At 35.0% G+C, this 22425-nt stretch overlaps 1 pseudogene across 1 annotated transcript; it reads left to right on the top strand.

The window, feature by feature from the left end:
* The first annotated feature begins 19744 nt into the window (after window positions 1-19744).
* LOC149154256 (small ribosomal subunit protein eS6-like) lies at window positions 19745-20931 on the top strand (annotated as a pseudogene). Its single transcript, XR_016262317.1, has 5 exons — window positions 19745-19823; window positions 19944-20052; window positions 20161-20277; window positions 20374-20529; window positions 20693-20931. The product of XR_016262317.1 is annotated as a small ribosomal subunit protein eS6-like (transcript).
* The last annotated feature ends 1494 nt before the right edge of the window (window positions 20932-22425 follow it).

The following is a 22425-nucleotide window of genomic DNA, read 5'->3' as shown; positions in this document are numbered from 1 at the left end:
TTTATTTGCATCATGTACTAGTCTATAGACTTTGACTCCTTCATCTTCAATTTCTTAAAATTCATCCTAAAAATATGCAACCTAACTCTCTTCATCTTCATAATGCCGTGATAGTTAGTCTCTAAGTTTTCTCATGTTGTCTTAGAGAAAATTGTTGCTAAGATATTAGAAAATGTAGTCTCATCCATGTCATCAACATCCGACATTAATACATTAATTTTATTCGGTACAATTTTAAAAGACTCTTTAGATATAAATATAATAAAATATTAATCAATACTTAAACCCATAATTATGAATATCTTAATTATATTTAATCAAAGCATAAGTTGATAATTGAGAAATCATATCTCAACATATTATTGTTCATAATGATTTTATTATTCCATTCCTAAAAGTAGTATGGGTTATTGTAATTATTTTTGGTCATTTTACCATTCAGCAAGCAAACCAAGTTCATTAACCTAATTTGTTTAATCATGTATATAGTGAAACACTTTTTCTTAGATATGAAATCATTTTTACAATTAATTTTAATGAATGAAAGATTTGGAGGTCTTATTTTACCTCATATCAAGGCAATGCTTAGGATAAGGATCAAGCAATCATGAAAATTCAAATCTTAAATGAGTTAGGGTTATTTCAAAAATATCATTAGTTCTTAAGAATTTTATGTTAGAGATCCCATTTGGCATACTAGGAAAATGCTTAAAGGAAACCCTCCTATGTAAACACATGATTGGCCTATGTGTACACACATTTCCTAGTTGAAGTGTTAACCTTTTCTTTTCCTTTGCATGCAATCGACTTCCTCTTATTAACATTCATCCTATTCTATTTTTAGTTGTTTACGTCCCATGTATGTACTTCCCTATAACCTACTATATATCTTATGGATTTCTTTCTTTGCTTCCTACTTTTCAAATAGTCTTGATCTCTACTTCCACCCAATCACTCTCCATAAGTGTCTTGCACATTAGAGTATGCTTCCAAGCTTTATTGCTAAACAACAAACATAGAAAATGGAAATTTCGTTTTTTGTCTTACTAATGGTCTATGCATAGTTATTAGTTTAAATATACTATAACCTATAATTTCCATTCATATAACGAGTTATTTCCTCCATAAATTTATGTTTTTAACATGAATTTGAAATAGTTTTCTTTAATATTTAAGTTTTTCCCCTAGTGTTTGAGAATAGATAATTTTCAAAAATACACATAAAAACTAGAGTAGTAGCCTACACATATTTCACACTTCCGAGTTTTTTCGACCTCTAATTTCCTCTCATATAACATGTAATTTTCTTTGTGAACCTTTTTTTTATAACTTGAATGTGCATTATTTTAGTTTAACGTGTAATTTTTCTCCCCAGTGTCTGAGAACACACAATTTTCAAAATAGACACGGTAAAAATAAACTCATTATAAATAAATACAATTGCTTCTTACCTTCGATTTGTAGGCTAAAGAGAAAATTTAGTGGAAGTTTTTTATTACACAAGTTGATATAGAGAATCCTATATGTTCAAATTTTCACTCAATTCACTTGTTTGTTTGGTTCGAAGAGGTATCATGTTCGTTCCCATTCTATTCAAGTGTCCACTAAAGGTTATTATTTGCTTAACTCATAGAGGACCTACTAACCATTTTTACTCTACTAGTGATCCATATATCCTTACTTGGACTTTCATAAGTATCCCTATATCATTACATGGAGTTATTTATGTATATATTTATATAGTAGGCATGGAAGAACTCAAAAAACTTACCTTTAGTTTCATTGTTCCTCTAAAAATATAATTGGCAATGACATGATTATCTAATTGATCAATTTGTGCAATGTTCTGAATAGGGGGGTTCTCTTCCAACAACTCAGTTTGTCCTTCACTTGCGACAAATGACACCTTCCAAGATTTAATGGGATAATATTTAGGAAGTGATTCAATAGTAGCATCATATCCAGGAACTACTCTAGATGCCTTAATTTTAGGCTATAATAGGACTAGTAATATCTTGTCCATTTTTCTGAGTCCTTCTTTGGTATATCCCAATTTTCTCAAGAGTTGGGATCCAATATCAGTAGATTTATTTTGAAATCTATGTGTAACAAAATCATTTGATGAAACACCAATATCAACATCAGGGCTACAATCAATATAAAAAAAGGTAGAAAAAGTAATAGGTGAGACTCAAAACTCAATAATAATAGCCTCCTCCTCAACATTATGTAGGTGACTAAATTATATTTCAAGCTCTTTTTTGCACTCTTGCAAGACTTGAATAATGTTATTCTTCCCCGTCAATGCACCAATACTACATCATAATTTTCTTTCAATCCTTAATATTGATCAAAGAATTTATTGCTAGCTAGTTGAAGAGGGGAGTCTTTTTCAAAATCATTTCCATTGAGGAATTTAAATACACAACCTTTATAATACACTTCTTTCAAATATCCTTCTTCAAGATAGAATTTTATAAATGAGAGAAAACCTCAAATTCCTCCTATAAATAATCAATAACATCAACGTTAGTCTAAATTTTTTATGAAAAATTACAGGAAAACAAATCCAATTCAATCCCCAATATATCGACCTTGTTGATTTTCTAAGCTACAATAGTTTATAACCAATTCTTGAGTTTTGCATTCTCTATTTGCAATAGAGAAATGACTAACTATATATGAAGGACCTCATTATGAAGATGGCCATTTTCTTTCTTCTCACGTAATTCCTGTAATTGTTTACCCATTTCTACCCAATAAGTTGAGAAATAAAACAATATCCCAAGAAAACTTAATATACAAACAAGTTAAACCCTTCACTACTATGAAATGGATATGGTATACATCAAGTAATGCATTCAAATGGGAATAATACCTTCATATAATTTTTAAATAATAGATGGTATATATTCCCTTAGTTTTATTGAAAATATTATGTATATAAAGAATTCCCACCCCCATCAAGAACACTGATAAGATGTACACCCTTCAAAAAATTTAGCTATAACGTTTCCTAGTTCACAGTGATACAATATATATTACTAAGTGCAACTTCATACATGTGAACCCAACTATCAAATTTGGTAAATGTGAAGCTAAATATTGAAGGTTAATACAAAAAAGTGATCGTACAGTTAAATATTGAGGTAAGGATTAAAGAAAATGCCATTTTTTGTTCAAATGAAATTCACATTGAACATTATGTTACACACCACTTAGTTGGACTTTTCCAAAATAAATGAGATCTAAGTTTGCAAGCATTGAATTATAATACCCAACACTTTTTTTCTTCTTCTACAAAGATCTAATTAGATGCCTACAATTCTAATAGAAAATTGGTGGCAAATGTGACCTGTTGATTCACCAAAGGGGAGATCAACACTTTGGATCATGACTTCCCTATCAATGTCCACCTTGGAAATAGTGCAATCATCCATGGTGTGTCATTGTACAATGGAGAATAATTAAACCCACAAAGTAAATTGTTTCTTGTCTATGCTTAGAACATTACTTAGGGGGGCATATATGCAATATATTTTGTATTGTAGGTCTCAATCCATTAGTTTTATTAACAACTTCAATGATACATTGGAATACAATACAATGTCAAAAAATACAAGAAATCTAAAATGTCCAAATCTAAATCTAGATAGTAAAGGATCCTGATTGAGTTGTCTTCTGTAGCCCAAACCTTAGTCTGGAGGAAAATAATGTGGCACCCAGAGCCTAGATTTTCCATTATGTACTTTAGAGAGAAAAAATGTGGAGGCAATGAGCTTGGATTTAGTGCCTTGAGAAAAAAGAATGCAGGAAGTGACATTCAAGAGGGTATATTGGTTTCTATGATCACTATAGGGTGAACAATGAGATTAAAAAATGAAGTTAAGATATTTGAAAACTTGAGGTAGTGTTGGTTGCCATGTTGGTTTTGTATAGGGGTCAACATGAATGAGAGAATAGGACAAGGATAGGAGTCATGTGATCTATAAAAATATGAAATCAGGAACCAAAAACATCTCCAAGGCACAAGATCTAAGGCCATTATCTAAGATAGAAAGAATCAAGGTTTGAGGCAGTAATAAGGGGGAACCATAGCCAACATGTCATAAAATATATATACATGGATACTCGCAACCAAAGTGGAAAAGTCTGCAAATAAAAAACCTTTGAGGTAACAAGAAAAGTGATATTGGACCAAATACCTTTATACATATACCAAGATGACTAAATATGAAATCACTTAAGCAATATGTATATCCATAATAAATACCCCATTAATATTTAAAAATAAAAAATGAAAACTATGTGGGCCAGAAATGCTTGCTTTGTTCCATGAAATAATATTTGGTATTACTCATTGTTTTATGACATATATACAAAGGTATATGTTATATATACAAATGGAAGAGGCCTAAATTTATCTAAAGATGACTATGACAACTTGGAACATAAAAATATACATGAGCTTACAACTCACAACAATTGTCTCTTTAGAGAATGTGGCACTATAAAATACCGACACTAACACTATCTACATCCCACATGTTTCAATAATGTTGGATTTTCTTATTGAAATTTATAAGAAATGTTTCCAAAGATGATTTTATAAATAAGGTGGGAATACTATTGAAGTTTGCATGACTAAAAATATTATATATTTGGAGTGTAGCATGTCTTGCACACCTCAAAGTTTTAGATGCATGGTTGGTAGCATCATGCATGTCTTCTAGTGCTAAAAATTTGAGTGCATCACTCTCACTCTCATTTGAAATAGAACAAAACCTCTTTTAAAATGGAAGTTGCACGAGGTGATGCTATTTCTATAGGATGTCTAAGTAAATTGTGGAAATTTACTAACTATCTATGGCTTCCTCCTTGTTTACTCTTTGTTTATTCATTGCTTTAGCTTCTCATTTACTATCCTTGTCTACAAATTTATGAGCCGCGACAACCAATAATAGTAAAGGGAGCTTTGAACCATCCCATAAACTCCTATGGCATAGGTTACAACATCGTGGAAGCATATTCAATACAAATATGTTCACAAACCTATCATTTTATTATTCATGTCAATGCATCTAGTGATACAATTTTTAGTAACATCATGAATTTTAGTAGTTTAAAATGTATTTTTGAATACATAAACATATTCAATGCTTTGAAAACCCTTTGAAACACTCGAATGTTATAGATTGCACAGTTGAATCTTATCATTCCAAGAATTTTAGATAAAATTAACTCAAACAAATGTTAAATCTAATAGTTAGACTACATTATTACATAGTATCATTCTTCAAAACCAAGGACCAAGTGGTAATAACTTTGACCTAATGATGTTAAGTAGTGATACTTAGACATATTGTTTTTTAGGCCCTTTTGTTTCATCTTTGAAAGATCCCCTGGTTGTAACACTAGTTGTTGAGCTATCATATTTCTTTATAAGGTACCCCAATTGTATAAGTGGATCTCCTCGTTATATGCATCCCATGAATTTATGCAGTTGTCCTCTTTGCATAGAATGGATTCAAAAGAGGTACTTGCAAATGAACCACTAGCAATAACCAGGAGTTTTGCATGGTTGGAAGGTCTAAAAAGAAATCCTTTCTCTGATTTCTGAATGTTGGACTTTACAAGAGGGTAGTGGCATTTTTACACTGCTCAACCCAAGAAGGATGCATGGAAGCAAATTTATTTATTTAAGAAGTTATGTTACTCATCAAGGAAAATGCAAGAAGCCTTTTTACACTTAAAATAACTTTTGATGAAAACAAGAAAATATTTTAATCAAATATTTTTAAATGTTGGTTATGTTTTCTTAACGCACTACGGAAAATAACACTTATAAATAGAGAATCCTATGAATTCTTATGAAAATCAAATTATATGTTTTATTATGATGATCCAAAAGTTAATTTGATTATATTACGTTAGAATATTTTTTACTTTGAAAGAATCTATTTTGAATTGTGTTTTGTCACTTTGGTGTAGCTTGGATGATTGGTAGAAATGTTTTATCCTCCCCACCCAAATTCAATCCCTACATGTGATGAGTATATCCTTATAATTGTTTCAATTCTTGTATGATTTTTGTCCTTCAAGCATGCATCAATATCCTTACCATGTGGTAGAGGGTATCATAATGGGATTTCAAATGGAGACAACATTTTCAATTGAGGTTCCACATGACTATCATCATCCTCAAATTATAAGGCTTCTTTGAGGTTGTAGTAAAGCTTCTCTCGAGGTAGTAGCCTTTGAAAGTTTGCTTCCTATTTTCTCATCGAGAAAGAAAAGAAAGTGAGATTAAATCGAATTTCTCATTTGTATGTCAAATAAGTTCAGATTGTAAAAATATTAGAGCCAAGTAATTATAAATTGCTAAAAAAATTCCATTTCATTTCTAATTTTTTTGCTTGTAATATTTAACATAAAGAATACATGCAAATTGACTTCATAGAAAAAAGTACAAAAGTGAGAAAATTTTTTCCATTTCTCTTGGATATGATTTATACATACTATTCGAAAGTTTTTTCCATTCCTCCTGGATATGATTTATGATTTATACATACTACTAGAAGCATAATAATAACAACATAGATATGGAGTATGGAGTATGCAGGAAGAATAGAGAAGAAGAAAAAATTATGAACATCCCAATAACAACAAAATAGTAGTAATTGCCTAAGGAAAGCCTCTTCCAAGTTTGGAGGACATAGCGAAAAAAATAGTTTAAGGAAGGAAGACTCCTATCTCTTACAAATATCAATAGAGGCTTTCAACAACTGGTGAAGCCACTACGACACTGAAGAATGAGGTTCATATTTATATGTCGGAATTAACCATCAAACATGGCAACATGTGAATAAGGATGGATACAGTATTTGGGGGATAACACATGCCAACAACTCAGAAAACACTATCAACTATAATCACGTTGTATTTCAAAGCCACAATTAAGCCTTTGTTATTATTTCTTTACTATTAATGTTAACAAGATAATTAATGTTAACGAGACAAATTAGATTAGAAAATAAATGGAATTTTTTTTTTAAATCTCACTTGTAAACGATTATAAATAAAATCACTAACTTTAATTAATTTAATTGATTTTATATTTAATATTTTAATAATTTTTTAACATAAACCTAAAAAAAAATAACTTTTATTGAAAAGGTCAATTAAAATTTTCAAAAGTCTATGAATAAAATTTTTTATAAATGGACTTTGTCTATCGAAAGATCAATTAAAATAAATTCTCTTGCCCTATCGAAAATATCAATCAAAACTTTAAATCTTTTTATTAATATTTTAATTGACTTGGTCAAGTTAAAACTTTAACCTTTTTCTTAATGAAAAGGTATTTGGAATATTTTATAGTTTTTAAAAATATATAAAACTAAAAAATTTGATTAAATATTTTTATTTACAAATCATAAAAATAAACATACACATGATAATATAAATAAGACAAATCTTTATTATATGCTTTATATATATATATATATATATATATATATATATGTAAACTTGGCAGATCTCTATTTATTATCTATTTTTCAAAACTTTTTATATCCATTTGTTCTGGGTAGTCACCTGCCTGGAGGAAACCAGGTGACCACAAGTTAGCTTTAAATCCTGTTCAAAATTTAAATAAGTTCATAGCAATCCATCCAATATTTCTATGTTGATTGTCTCTACTGCTATCTCTAAAGATCAAAATAAACAATTTTGTATTCTTCATCATATTCAAAATTCAAAGCATTCAGGTTCGCTTGGTCATTCCTCATCTGAGGAGATTACCGGGGTTGGTGCCTTGGCACTGGATCCTAGCATCTCACTTCTCTGTTCCATTTTCCACTTTATTTCCTTCAGGGTCTATTGAATCCTTCCTAAGGCAAGATTATTTCGGTATGTCTGGATCTATATGGTCGTTATTTCTCTTAGAATTTCTACTCGGACTGGGTCCTTCTCCTTTTTGTCTTCTTCCTCTGCCATGTGCTTGCAGTGGACGGTCATGGCCCATGCCACTACGTTTTTCATGACCCAAAACTAGTGCAAGTTTTTTCAGAACAGGGATTGTCTTCCATTGCTAGTCCCAGGGTCTAGAACCATTCTTTCCCATTCATCCATAGGTATATCTCGGTACTTAATATTATCTCTTAGGTCTCTCTCCCAGCTTTCTATCTATTCTCTGACTTCCTTCAAGTTTCCTTCCATGTAGGAGTCCATAATTGTCTTCATTTTGTCTCCATCTGTCTTCCTGCCTATTTTCTTTGTCTGACCTCTTGTTCCTTCTTCCTTCTTAGCTACCCTCTTTCCTCTCTTGGGAGGCATTCTGCTTGTAGCTTGGCAATTGTTACCTGTAGTCTTGTGCTCTCTGACCTGTTCTAAGTGCCTTCCCTGATCTGATACTAAACCTAGCATAGAATCAAAGCATATGTTGGACATATTGTTTTGATTTAAAACATTTTACCCAACTTCTTTCTCTTTCTTCCTTCTTGAGCTTCATACCTTCTGGTTTCCCACCAGTATGGGTTTAGCTCCATCTCTTTTTATTCCCAGGGTAAGAAGGTATCGATAGGTTCTTCTCTTATCCCTTCCCACGCAGAAGTTCAACTCCTGCCTTTTTCTTCTCCTCACTCCTGGGGACGCGCCCTTAGTTAATGGTAGGTGAAAGAGGTATCCTGTGGACCCGGGTTTCTCAGGCTTTTTTATAGGGTTTCTGCTGGCTACATTCCTGCCCCTCCCCCTAGATTGCAATGCCTCCATGCTAGAAAATGGTAATTTCCTTTCCCAGCTTCCTTCTCTCAAGTCTTCAGGCACTCTACCTTTCATACCTATGGGGCTAGCTAAGGCCCAGATTCTGAGGGGGGAATTGCTGAAATTTTCCTCAAGGTGGCCCTTGCTCTCAAAGGTTTCTATGCCTTTCCTGGGTAGACATAATCTCTACGGGACTATTTTTCCCCATTCCACTGGAACTGCTAGAGGAATTTATATGACAATGCCAGAGTTGAATGAAAAACCAATTTCCTAGAGTCCTACTTCTCAAACATACAAAGCTTTCAAAAGCTAGAGCCAGGGGTATTACATATTGGCTTGCCAAGCTTCGCCTTTCCTCCACCTTCTGTGTCTTCTCGCTTCCGCCACTTCCTTTCTCGTCACCTTTCCTCATCTTCATCTGCATGCATAATGCACATTTCCTATTCTCCTTGAGATTTATCTCTTTTTTGTTCCTGGCTTTTGTCTTTACTGCCAACAGGCCTGTTTTATTCCTGGCACAGATCCCTTCCTTCTTATCTCGGGATGTTGCCCTCCTATCCTATCTACCATTGTCTTGCATTAATTCCTTTCCTCTCCTGACTGCTCTTGCCATAGTAATTCTAGCTCTATTCTGCCACTTGTCTTTATTCCTCTTCCCGCCTTCGTTTTCTCTATCTCGCCCTTTCCTCTGACATTCCTTTCTGGCTCCTCCCCCATACTCTTGGGAGGTGTACCTCCTCTGCCCTGCTCCGTCATCCTTCTGATCACCTGTCTACTCATGTCCTGTTCCTCCCCTATCCTTTCCTACGTCTGTCCTTTTCCCTCTTCGCTCTGGCCATCTCTCTTCGATTTCTCTAGATTTTCACTCGTATTCATATCTTTTTCTATGAGTTGTATCAGGAGTGCCATTTCCTACTTCTGGTTTAGCTCTACCTTGCTTACATCCAGCTGCTGGTCTCCATTCCTGCATCCCTAATTTTCTAGGAAGTTTTCTGGTTCATTACCTCTTCTTTTCACATGGGTTGGTAGTGTGTATGCTATCCTTCTCAACAATTTGCTTATCTCCTTGACTATCCATGCGACCTGCCAACTACGACTCATCTTTTCTGCTGGTGTTCTGCTCTATAGCTATTTCAATATGTCTATAGCTAGCTTCAAATCTCCTTCTACTTGGAGTTTTTGGTACCCCTCTCATATGGCTATTTCTATCCCCCTTTTTAGTGCATGGAATTCTGCTTTGTTGTTCGATGCATTGCCACAGTCCATCACATATACCCTTAGCATCCTTCCCCTATCATCTTTGAATATTCCCCCAATGCCTGCCTCCCCTAGGTTTCCTTTTGTAGCTCCATCGAAATTCAACTTTATGAATCCCTGCTAAGGATTCCTGTAGTAATTGTTGTCCTCTACTTCTTTGGCATGTTGTTTCCTTGTAGCCATAGCTATTTTGCTTAGTTTTAGTTGCAGACGGTTCAGAATTCATGTCTCTTTTTGGTCCGCTTTCCAGTCTTCGTCGTTCCACTTCTCTATAATTATGGTCTCTCTTATGTTCTAGACTGTTTGGTTTCATATATCATTCGTTGCTCTGTCATCTTCCTTAAAAATCAACCGGTTCGTTTCTTTCCATACGTTCCATTGTATGAAGCCTATGGAAAGATTCCAAGCTCTATTCAGGACTTCATTTTGGTAAGGTTTACTCCTCAATTTTTCTACCGTTAATTTCATAATGTTTATGTCTCTATCACTAATTTCGAAGAGTTGCCGGTGACTTCGCCACATGATATTGCTGACTCGGTAGGTGTTAGTCAGGTGTTCCATCATTTCTTCTTGTTCCTGGCATAGCATGCAGCGCAAGGGGACTTGCATGCCCTTCCTTCGCAACTGGTCCCATGTTAAAGCTTGCACATGGGTCATAATCCAGGTAAACAACACTATCTTCGGCCAGGTTTTCATTTTCCAAATTCTGTCCCATTTTTTTCTTTCAGGGTTGCTAGAATTACCTGCTTTTATGTAGTATCCTTATGTTATCATGAACATCCCTTTAATTATTTTTCCCCATCTTATGATGTTTGTCCCTTCTTTGACCATTATTCTTCTTGTCACCATATCCTTTTCATAGTTTGCCCATTGTTCTGTTTCTGGTGCTTCTTGTCAGTCTTTCTTTTTTTCCATTTTCTCTAGTATCCATCCATTTCCGGGAGCCAGTAGTTCCATATTGCGTTTTCCACCATTTAGGTGGTGAACTGGTGAATTTCTTGGAGTTGAGGTTGCTAACGAAGTTTTTCTCTTTGTTTCCATGCCTCATCCCAGAAGTTCGCTTTGTCCCCCTCATTTCCCAGAAGCTATGTTCTCTTATCAGGGCTCTTTTTTATCTTTCCAAGTTCCATATTGTAGAGCCTTTCTTTTCTCATTGGCTTCTCAGTTTTCCTTCTTAAGATCTGGCCATCTTGTATTTTTTCTGCCACAACTTTTTCCACAAGTCTTCTCCTCCTTGTATCTATCTCTACCACAACTTTTCCCTTATTACCTAGTTTAGGATATATGGGTCTAGCAGCCCTAGTCCTCCTTTTGTTAATGTTTTAGTTAGCCATTTCCAGGATAACATTGCCCACTTTTTAGCTTTTCTTGTCCCTTGCCATAGGAATTTTTTGCAAATCTCCACCATTTTTTGAAATATTGTTTTTGGTATAGCTTGGCTAGTCATTTGATAAATTGGAACGGATTGGAGAACTGATTTGAGGAGGATGATGCAGCTAGGGGAATTCAGAGCTCTGAAAGTCCAGTTGTCCATTCGTTTCCGTATCTTTCACATCAGGCCTCCCCAGTTAGCAATTCAATCTTGCTTATCACATAGTTGAATGCCTAGATATTTAGTGGGGAATTTCCCTGCTCTGAATCCCATGGTTTGTGCCAGGAATTCTTGGGACATCATTTGAGTGTTGAAGAAGTAGATTTCCTATTTTCCTTTGTTTATCTCCATACCTGTTGCTCTTGTGAATTTGCCGAGGATTTCTATTAATTCCTTTGCTTCTTTTAGGTTGGCCTGTTCATACAACATGACATCATCCACAAATTGTTGATGGGTTAGGGGTAGTTCATCTCTCCACAGTCTAAGTCCCTTTAGCTTTCCCCTATTCACTTTAGCTTTTATCAGTCTTCCTAGACCATCAGCAGTTAGGATGAACAGAAACAGGGATAGTGAGTCACCTTTCCTAAGTCCTATGGATGGGTTAAAGGCTTCTCAAGGTGTCCCATTTAGCAGTATGGACATGACGGGCGTAGTTATCATGGACATTACCCAATCGATCCATCTGTCATCAAAGCCATAAGCTTTGAGGATTTTATGGAGATATTCCCAGCTTAGCTTGTCATATGCTTTAGCTAAGTCTAGTTTGATCATCGTCCCCTTGTGTTTTGAGTTATTTAGTGAATAGATTGCTTCTTGAGCTACTATAATTTTGTCCACTATTTGTCTCCCTTTGACAAACCTTGTCTGTTCCTGTGAAATCAACTCTGGTAGTATAGGTTTTAGTCTATTCACCATTATAGTAGCTAAGATTTTGTAAATCACATTACATAGTGCTATCGATCTGAATCCTTGTGGTTCCTCAGCATTTTCCATCTTCGGAATCAGGGCAAGGATGCTAGCATTGAAAGCCATGTGCATTCTTTTTGTGCATCTGGATTCTTCCACTACATTTACAATATCTTGGCTCATGAAGCTCCATGTGGCTTGGAAGAATTTCGAGGTATATCCATCCAGTCCTAGTGCTTTGTTCTTTTCCATCACCTTCACTGTCTCTTCTACTTCTATTTCTGTTATAACCCTTAGGAGTGCCATGTTCTGTTCTCTATTCACCATTTTGGGTATATTTTGGCTTATTTTAGCTATATCTTCCTCTCTATTGTTTTGCGCTTTGGTCAAGATTCCTTTGAAGTGTTTTACCAGCAGATTCTCCATTTCCTCTTTCTGAGTTACCCTGTTTCCTTGGCTATCTTTTAGAGAGAATATTCTATTTTATTGTCTATGTTGTTGCATAGCTTTATGGAAGAATTTCGTATTTCTCTGCCCCTCTTTCAGCCATTATATTCTCGATTTTTGTCTCCATAAGATTTCCTTTTGTTTTCTTCTTTCCTCCAGCTTGTTTAGTACCATTCCTTCTTATTTTGCTAATTCTTCAGTTCTCCCGTCTTCTATGATTTTCGGTTGGATTCTTTTCATTTATATCTGAAGCTTTTCTTGGTCTTTTTGAATATTTCCAAATTCCTCTCTATTCCACTTCTTTATTTTACCTTTGAGATCTTTTAATCTTAGCTATAGAGTGTGCATTTTGTTTCTTCTGTTCATTCTAGTCTCATTCTCCTTCCACCAATTTTCCATTTTTTCTATGAAGGTTAGATATCTTAGCCAGAATGCCTCGAATCTGAAGGGTCTATTCTGATTCGGTTGGTTCATGGCTATTTCTAATTTTATGGGCCAATGATCGGATCTATGACAGGGTAGGATTGTTGCTTCGTATAAAATGTCCTTCCCTATGAAATGTTCTGTTGCAAGGAACCTGTCAAGCCTGGAAGCTATTTTCTTGCTTCCTCCTCTACAGTTGTTCCAAGCGTATTTGTCATTAATGGTGTGGATGTCTATCATTTTCAGTTTTGATTGTATGTCCTTGAATGTTTTCATGTCTGGTTATTCTCTTTGTAGTCCACCTTTCTTTTCACCTTTTGAGGTTGTCATATTAAAGTCTCTGGCTATCAGCCACAACTTTTCTTTGTGCAAGTTTCCTAGCTGTTGCAATTGAAGGTGGAAGCTTCCTCTGGTATATGGGGTCCATATACTGCCGAAACCAAGAACCATTCTCTGTGGCCTATAAGTCAGAACCTCCCGGTGAGTATCCTTTTCATTCCTATCCAATAATCTACTATGACTTTTGCAGGGTTCCATAGAATTGCGATTCCCCTCCGCACTGCCTTTTGCATGAATTGTCATACATTCATATGTAGGTTTGATTTTGTTTAAGATTTCTTCCATTTTCTTCCCTGCTATTTTTGTTTCCTATAACAACATTATTTGGGGTCTTTCTCTTTTTATCCTTTCTGCTAGGTCTCTTTGTTTACCTTTGCTGTTGAGTCGTATATTCCAAGATGTAATTATCATTGGGTGGTTGGGTTTGTTTGATGGAATACCACCGAGAGAAGAACTACTCTTCCAATGTTCACTAACATTTCCCCCATAATCTGTATCGATTCCTAAATATTTCACCTGCCCCTTTTTTCTCCTCCTTTTGCTTTACTTTGTTGGTCTTGATTATTATCTGGTTGGATGCCTAGTTGTTCAACCAGTTATGTCTTTCCTTGATCTTGTTTTTCTTTGTATTTTTGAAAGGTTTCTCTGTATAAATTTTTCCTCTTTTGGGATGAACCTTTCATCCAAGTGTCTCCATTCATCTAGAAGTTTCCTCAGGATTTCTTCTTCTAACATTGGATCTTCCCCTCTGCTGATATCGATTTCCATTACTTCATTTTCCATTTTCTCTCCCTTTTCCTTTCCTTCCTTTTCCGTTGATTCACTTTGGGTTTTTCTCTTAGTATGTTTTTTGCCTTGGCTTGTGCTTTCCTCCTACCCTTTCTCCTCCTGATAGTCCATTATTTGAATTTCCTTGTCTTCTTCTTCTTCTTGTATAACTTCAAATCTGTTTGACTTATTTGATTTGGTTTGTTGTTCCTTTCTTCCTTCCTTGGGGTTTTCCTTTGTAAGTCTTTTTTTTTTTTTATCTCCTGAAACCCTTCTTTATCTTCTTGATTTTTCCTCTATTGCTTGTTTCTCCATTCTTCCTCTTCTGTGTTAAGAGGGCATTCCTTGAAAAGATGTCCATATTCATGACACCTTCTGCATCTGAAAGGGATATGCTCGTAGTCCAACATTTGTTGCCATACCTCCTCATGGTATTCTAGCTCAACTGACCCGGGATCGGGTCGGCTATGTTCATATAGACACATATTCTTGCATATGAAGTGTATCTTCCCTTCTTTGTTGATTCAGCTATTTTAACAAAGCTTCCTATGGTATTTCCTATTCCCTCTAGGATCTCTGGATCCCAGAAATCCATTGGTAATCTAAACAGTCTTACCCAAACCGGGGTGCTAGGAATTTTTCTTTATCAGGGTTATAACATTCCTCCCAGTACCTCATGAACAATCCTGCATTATAATGGAAATAGGGACCATTTTCAAACACTCTTTCTTTATCTTGCAGGTTTGAGAAAATTACCGTAAAGAAGCCTCTTGCTCCCAGCTTTAGCTCTATGTGGCCTTAAGGTTGCCATTTTTGCTGGATCCATCTGGTGAGGTCCTTTTCCGACGGCCAAACTCCAATAAACTTGCATATTAGTGCATGGTCCTTCATGTAACATCTATAGCACTCCATTTTATTCATTGGAATAATGAATCTCGATTTTTCCACTGTGCACGATAAGCACTTGCCTCTGCTGCCTACCTGCCATCTTGCTCCGAGAACATGTCCCTGAATCTTCGTCGGCTCGTCTGGGTTGCTATTGCTCGGTCCTTTTCCTACCGCTGTGTCTCTATAGGAGGGGATCTATCCCCTCCTATCTTCCTCTGTCATTGTTGTAATGTCTTGGTTTCGGTGCTGCTTTCTCACTACGATTTGTGGTTTTCTGCACTGCCTACCTCATGGCTGCATGACCATTAGGGTTGCAGAGCTCCAAAAGAACCAGTGTGAAGATATTATATGCTTAATATTGATTTTCATACTATTAATTAATTTAGTATGGAGTAGATTTCACATAAATATGTAATGTTTAACATTTTACATTTTTAATCTAATGTCAACCCTATTTAAAAATCAATCTAATTACTATTATGTATAAACACAATACAAATTTAAAATACAAAGAGGTTTATAAATAATGAAAAAATAAGAATGGTAAATAAATAAAAATATAAATAAACTAGATTTATGTGAAATAAATAAAACTATAAATAAACTAGATGTATGGTAAATAAATAAAACATCTTTTTATATTTACAAATACTCAAAAAAGAGGTTTCATTTAGGTGAAGCCTATAGGCCAAATACCATGGGACAAATTATTACTAGCAATTGCACTTCATGTTACAAAAGAATAGTATAGATGAAGAAGATCTGATATGTTACTTGATCTAGATGTTGGATACTCTAGGACTATTTACTTTACCACATAAATTACTTTAACAAAAAATAATAAATAAATTTATCTTTACAACAAGTTTACCTAGATCTAGTTTATAAAATAATTTTAAAATAATTATTAAATTCTAATTTATAAAATAATTTTTAAATGTAATATGATGAAATTGATATTTAAAATAAATGCCATAGATAATTTGAAGAACAAAATCCCCTACCACAAAACAAGAAAATGATATATATATATATATATATATATATATATATATATATATATATATATATATATATATATATATATATATATATATATATATGAAATTTTAACAATACACTTTTCACTATAATAAAATTTATAAAATTCATATTGAGAATTTATAAAATTTAAATTTCTCAAATAAAGTGTTATTGGTATATTTAATAATGTTATTGATTTAAAATTTTTAAATATTATGTGGGGTTCAAAAATCCTAGTGTCCATTTTATTAAAAAGTTCAATATTGAGAATTTATAAAATTTAAATTTCTCAAATAAAGTGTTATTGGTATATTTAATAATGTTATTGACTTAAAATTTTTAAATATTATGCGGGGTTCAAAGACCCTAGTGTCCATTTTATTTGTGGCAATATACACATCACAGGTTTTTCTATTCTATACCTGAATTTCTACAACGGGGCATCAGGGCAGGGCTTGCATGAGAGGGTATTCTATATTTGAATTTCTACAACAAGGTGGGGCATCAGGGCAGGGCTTGTGAGGGAGGGCTTCCATGGATTAGGCAATTTTTTCCTTCTCCCTTGTAAGAACATGAACCAAATCAAAATCTCAATTCATTATAATAGTCATTTCCAAACAATGGATCAATATTTTTGTTGTAGTTGTCAACTTACTCGATTACATCAACAAGTTGTTGAACAGAGTAGTCCATATAAACCATACAATATAGATAGTGACTAGATAAAAATAGAAAATTGAATGGGCATCTCGTGTACATCTCGTGTAGCCTACCTTATAGATTCTCAAATACTGTTGCCTTATCTCACATTTGAGTTGTTCTGAAGGGTTGTTTTGCAAAAGACATTAATAATGCATATACTTAGTTCAATAATCCAAAGCATTTACAATCCATGAAGTTGATTAAAGAGTTTGAAATGCATTCAAAAGAGAGCAAAGAATTAAAATATAAAAGTCAATAATTTAAACTATCTCTAAGCCATCACAATAGAAATTGGATTCTTAACTAGATTTTCTTTGAATCAAAATTTTGTGAATAATTTATAAACCATGGAAATACATAGAAATTGGATTCTTAACTGGATTTTCTTTGAATCAAATTTTTGTGAATAATTTATAAACCATGGAAATAATATTTTCTAGAGACATATTCCATAGAACCTTTTGAAAAATAATTTTATATATCAATTTTCTTCATAAAAACTGAACAAATTTAAACATAAATGGTGAAAGAAAAGGCCTTGCCTACTGCCACTACATATAGTTAATTACGCCATAAGGCGTTTCCCTCTGAAATCCATCCCCCTTTTTGCCTAACTGTCATCCTTGGACACCATACGATTAGATGTTAGACAATTACAAAGACTTCAATTGTCGATCCTTGTGATGCTCTGTGTTTCCCTCGCTGCGAAGGAAAGAATCGTTCAGGTAAGGGTGGGTGCGGGGTTAACACCGTTTCTTGAATTCATGGAAGATACTCTGATTCCTCGTAGCCTCCATTAATCCCGACATATTTACAGTCGAAAATGGTCCATTTCAGGTTTAACGAGCAAGCCCAGGATGGCTACTCAAGATGTCGAGATGAAGGACTCAACAGCCGCGGTCTCCAATTCTTCTGCGCCATCGCCTCCTCCGGTTCTCACGCGTAAGTTCTATGAGATTTTGCCATTGCAGGTAGTGCCTGTTTTGCCCGTGTTTGTGTTGAAATTGAGGCATATTTGTGGGTGTTGCAGATCTGAAGATTACTGGGCTTCTAGTGGCCCCCGGCACACGAGAGTTAGCATTGCTAATCTACTCTCGAAAATCAACGACAAGGCACAGATTTTGGGCTTCATCACACCCATCGCCATCGCTGGGAGCTAAGGCTACTTATAGCATGATGATTACTTCATGCCTTCAATGATTCCGGGCTGTAAATGGTGATTTGGTGATTCTGCTTTGGATTTGGTGTGCCTTTTGCAATTAATTTTTTAAGGTTTCAGGCCTGGGGATATAGGTGGGTGTTGGTTATTTAGCGATTTGCCTTATGGGTTTCTGTTATCCTGAATTTTTGGCCAGGTTTCATATTGATTGCCTCGTGATTTTAAATGTTTCTATGAACTTTTAGCGCTTATGTGTTGATTTTCATGGGTTGTTGCCTTGCGGATGCCTGCTATCTTGTTTGCTCAGTGGTGTTTTTGGTTGATTTTCTATCTGGGTGCTTATGTTTCATGGTTGTCATGGAATTTATGCCTAACGGTGAAATACCCACATAACATGCCTATTGGGAGCTGATCTCACGTGTCCTGTTGCCGGTTTTGTGCCTTGTCTTTCTGTTTCATCTACACGCTCCGATTTTTGTGTCTATGATCTGTGTTTCATGGGGTTTTCCAGAGCTGATCTTTGTTGTTGTAAACATCTGAGCGAGAACCTATGGATCAGAGTTGTAGAAATCAAATCAGACCCATGTGTAGATAGTACTATACTGCTGCCTCAGAGAGCAGGCAAAAACCATTGCAAGGAATCCTATAGAGATTTTGATAAAATCCCAAGACCAGCTTATTTGACCCTTGAAGCAAATGACTTTTCCCCCACAGAGATTCCGAAGCGGTTCTTCTGTGATATCCCGATCCAATTTTGTTCCTGGACGTTTTCTTGTTTTTCTAGCATCACTTTAGGTGTTTTAGGCGTAGATTTGCATCTGGGTTTCGGTCACAAGACATCAATCAGATCCGTATAGGATTAGAATGTCTTCACTGGTTTGTTTTCCATGGATCTCTGGCAATGAGCTCTCTTAAGATGTTTTTTTGTTTTTTCTTTTGTGAAGAAGCTCAGGGATCAAATTGACTCCATATTTATTACGCATCCGCATTCTCACCATGGCCTAAGGTCTAGACTGGCTGCTGACAGATTTGAGATCTTATGCATGTATGGTCTTAAGCACAGTTCTAGACCAGATTAAATTGTCCAGTATTTTCCAGGTTGTTGCATGGCTATATTTTGGGTGTCTGTTAGCTTATTTCTGTTGTTCTCTCTTTTTTGATATTGGCATAATAAATTTTGCATCGCTGGGTTTCTGAATTTGCCAAAATTATATAGGCTGTGAAACTAGTTCATTTTATTTGAGATGCAGGTTCCCAGATGGTTTTCTAAGGTCACCGAGCTTGGTAATACCTCAACTCGTGATTCTGAGACTTAACCTCTTTCCTTTCCTCCATCTTTCAAGCAGTAACCCTGTCATGATTTTTCTGTTGCAGCGGGGAGGTTTGCTTATTATTTTTGTCTTCACCGTCAGAAATGCGGGTCTATCGCAGTCTAGAGGTGATTGGGAGCTGATATCACGTGTCCTGTTGCAGGTTTTGTGCCTTGGCTTTCTGTTTCATCTACACACTTTGATTTTTGTGTCTATGATCTGTGCTTCGGGGGTTTTACAGAGCTGATATTTATTGCTGTAAATATGTGAGAGAGAACCTATGGATCAGAGTTGTAGAAATCAGATCATATTCATGCCTACCCATGCCAGTAAAGCATGTGTGAGCTTATGCTTTTTTTGATGCCCCATTGGGTTGTAATAGAGCTAGTTATTTGAAGTGAACTAGACTTGTGCATTTTATGATAAGAGGCTTGCACAGGAGGTTAATGGTGATGCCCTTGGAGAGGTATGGGCTGACTTATCATTTTGTTATTATTGTGATTAATATATCTTTATCCTTCTGTAACTGTCTCATGTTTGGGAAACTTTGTAACTAGTTGTAATATGTTGTGTCGTCACCTTCCAGGAGTTCAAGGGATATGTCTTCAAAATTATGGGAGGATGTGATAAGCAGGGTTTTCCCATGAAACAAGGAGTTCTTACTCCAGGTCGTGTACGCCTGTTATTTCACAGAGGTAAAATATTAATCTTCAGAATTTTATTCTTGTATGATATGTTATCGTATAGTTTCATACCAGCAATTTAGTAGATTATTCTGATCAATATTTATTATCTTTCTCCAGGCACCCCCTGCTTTAGTGGGTATGGAAGGAGTAATGGTGAGAGGAGACAAAAGTCTGTTAGGGGATGAATTGTTAGCCCTGATCTTTGTGTCTTGAACCTGGTCATTGTTAAGAAGGGTAACTACTAAATCTGTTTATTTCATTGATGTGGATATGTTGCAATTCTTGATCCCCTATATTGCTTGCATGAATTTGTGGACCTTCTGTTTGTAGGAGAAAATGATCTTCCGGGTCTGACGGACACTAAAAAACCAAGGATGCAGGGACCTAAAAGGGCATCCAAAATCAGAAAATTGTTCAATCTTTCCAAAGAGGATGATGTTAGGAAATGTGTCAACACATACCGTCGAACTTTTCAGTCTAAATCAGGTCTACAATCGTACCTTATGTTAGCGTTAATTTCTCCTAATTTGATTTGTTTGGTACAGTGTTTTTCTTTTGGGAACATCACCTATATTGAATAAGTGCATCTTAATAGCAGTAAGTATGATGTCATCTAAGAATTCATTTTCTCTTATTTTTCTATTTTCAGGTAAGACACGGAGCAAAGCTCCAAAGATTCAGAGGCTTGTAACCCCATTGACTCTGCAAAGGAAGCGTGCTAGAATTGCAGAAAAGAAAAAGAGAATTGCTAAGGCCAAGAGCGAGGCTGCTGAATATCAAAAGCTCCTTGCTTCAAGGTTGAAGGAGCAGCGTGATTGCAGGAGTGAGAGTTTGGCAAAAAAGAGAGCATCCCGTGTTTCAATTGAATCAAAACCATCAGTTGCTTAGTATTATGTGCTTTTATCTATTTATGTGACGTGAACTCCCTTGCTTTGCATGGCATTGTACTGAGTGCAATTTTAAAATCAGCAAGCAATGATTTGCTTATTGAGTATTGTTTGAGAATATATAGTCTTGGTATACTTTGATGAAGACTCAGACTGCAGGATTTTGAATATATGTTAGCAACTATAATTCAAAAGCATTTTTTGCAGCTTTGGACAAAAGAAAAGTACTTTTTTATTTTTATTTTTAAATTCAAGTGTTTTTATTTAATGATTCTAGTTCTTGCTATGGCTGGAATAGGTATGGTTATATATCTTGTATCTTTTCCTTGATGTTACTTTTGGATTGCGGCCCTTATGATGTATGGTGCACATCCCCTGCCTTTATGCTCCTCAAAATACATCATGATATTTATTTTCTATAGTTTGGCATTGTGTGATGTTTTTATTATAAATTCAGTCTAGCACAAGCTATATTGGTAATTTGGCCAAGTTGATTATTTTTGGTACCCTTTGATCTGAGGTGAAACTCAGGTAGTGGTAATGTTCCCCAAAATCTTTTCTTATATACCTGGTTTAACTGCAGAAAGCAAGGAGTACTTAATAACAATACATCTTGGCTTGTACTTTGAAAGCACAACTCTGAACTTAAAACACAATTTATGTTTTTTTAATGTATTTGTGAAATTTATTTGCTATTGTTGCAACACTTGCCCATATTATAATCTTCAATGGAAGGTGAGATTTCTCGTAACCTTTTATTTTCTTTCCCACACATTATATATTTCTTCCTCCCAATTGAACTATCCATTTCCCCAGAAAATCCCTATGAATAGGGGCAACAAAATGAATTTTGTACTCACCAGAAAACCATGCTACTTCCAGAGATCAATAAAATTTTCTAAAACTGAAAGAAAATGAGCTTAAGTTGTTTCCTTTTTCATTTCTGAATAAAACTGATACTGGAAGAGATGCAATTATCTTGCCTTCCAAGAGTACATAAAAGGAAATAAGTACATCAAAACCTTTCCCATGCCTACCCATGCCAGTAAAGCAAGTGTAAGCTTATGCTTTTTTTGATGCCCCATTGGGTTGTAATAGAGCTGGTTATTTGAAGTGAACTAGGCTCATGCTGAAATTTATTTGCTATTGTTGTGAAAACAACAACCAGGTTACAATGTTGTTGCGGAATTTATTATTGGGTACTTATTGCCTGGAAAACCAATTGCCAATATCCTTTTCAAGACTTATGGAAGGATTAGTATAGTACATGCTCTTTCTTTTCTTGTAGACTTGAAGCTTGGGCACTACATGAAGATTCCTCCACGTTGCATGTATGTTGCTTAGGTGTGGCTCTTATAGTTTTCAGTTTTCACTTCTTCTATAGTGTTCAATCTTATAAAATAATTTATAAACCATAAGTATCATTTTTTCATGGCGTTCAGTTTTTTATTAATTATATTTGAGTCCAAGGGCTAACTTGTGGATGTACACAGCA

This window comes from Pinus tabuliformis, chromosome 9, assembly GCF_031772625.1.
Source record: "Pinus tabuliformis cultivar Carrire ecotype Pingquan chromosome 9, CPIR1, whole genome shotgun sequence".
NCBI classification, from domain to species: Eukaryota; Viridiplantae; Streptophyta; class Pinopsida; order Pinales; family Pinaceae; genus Pinus; species Pinus tabuliformis.
This window is presented reverse-complemented; position numbering and strand designations above follow the sequence as displayed.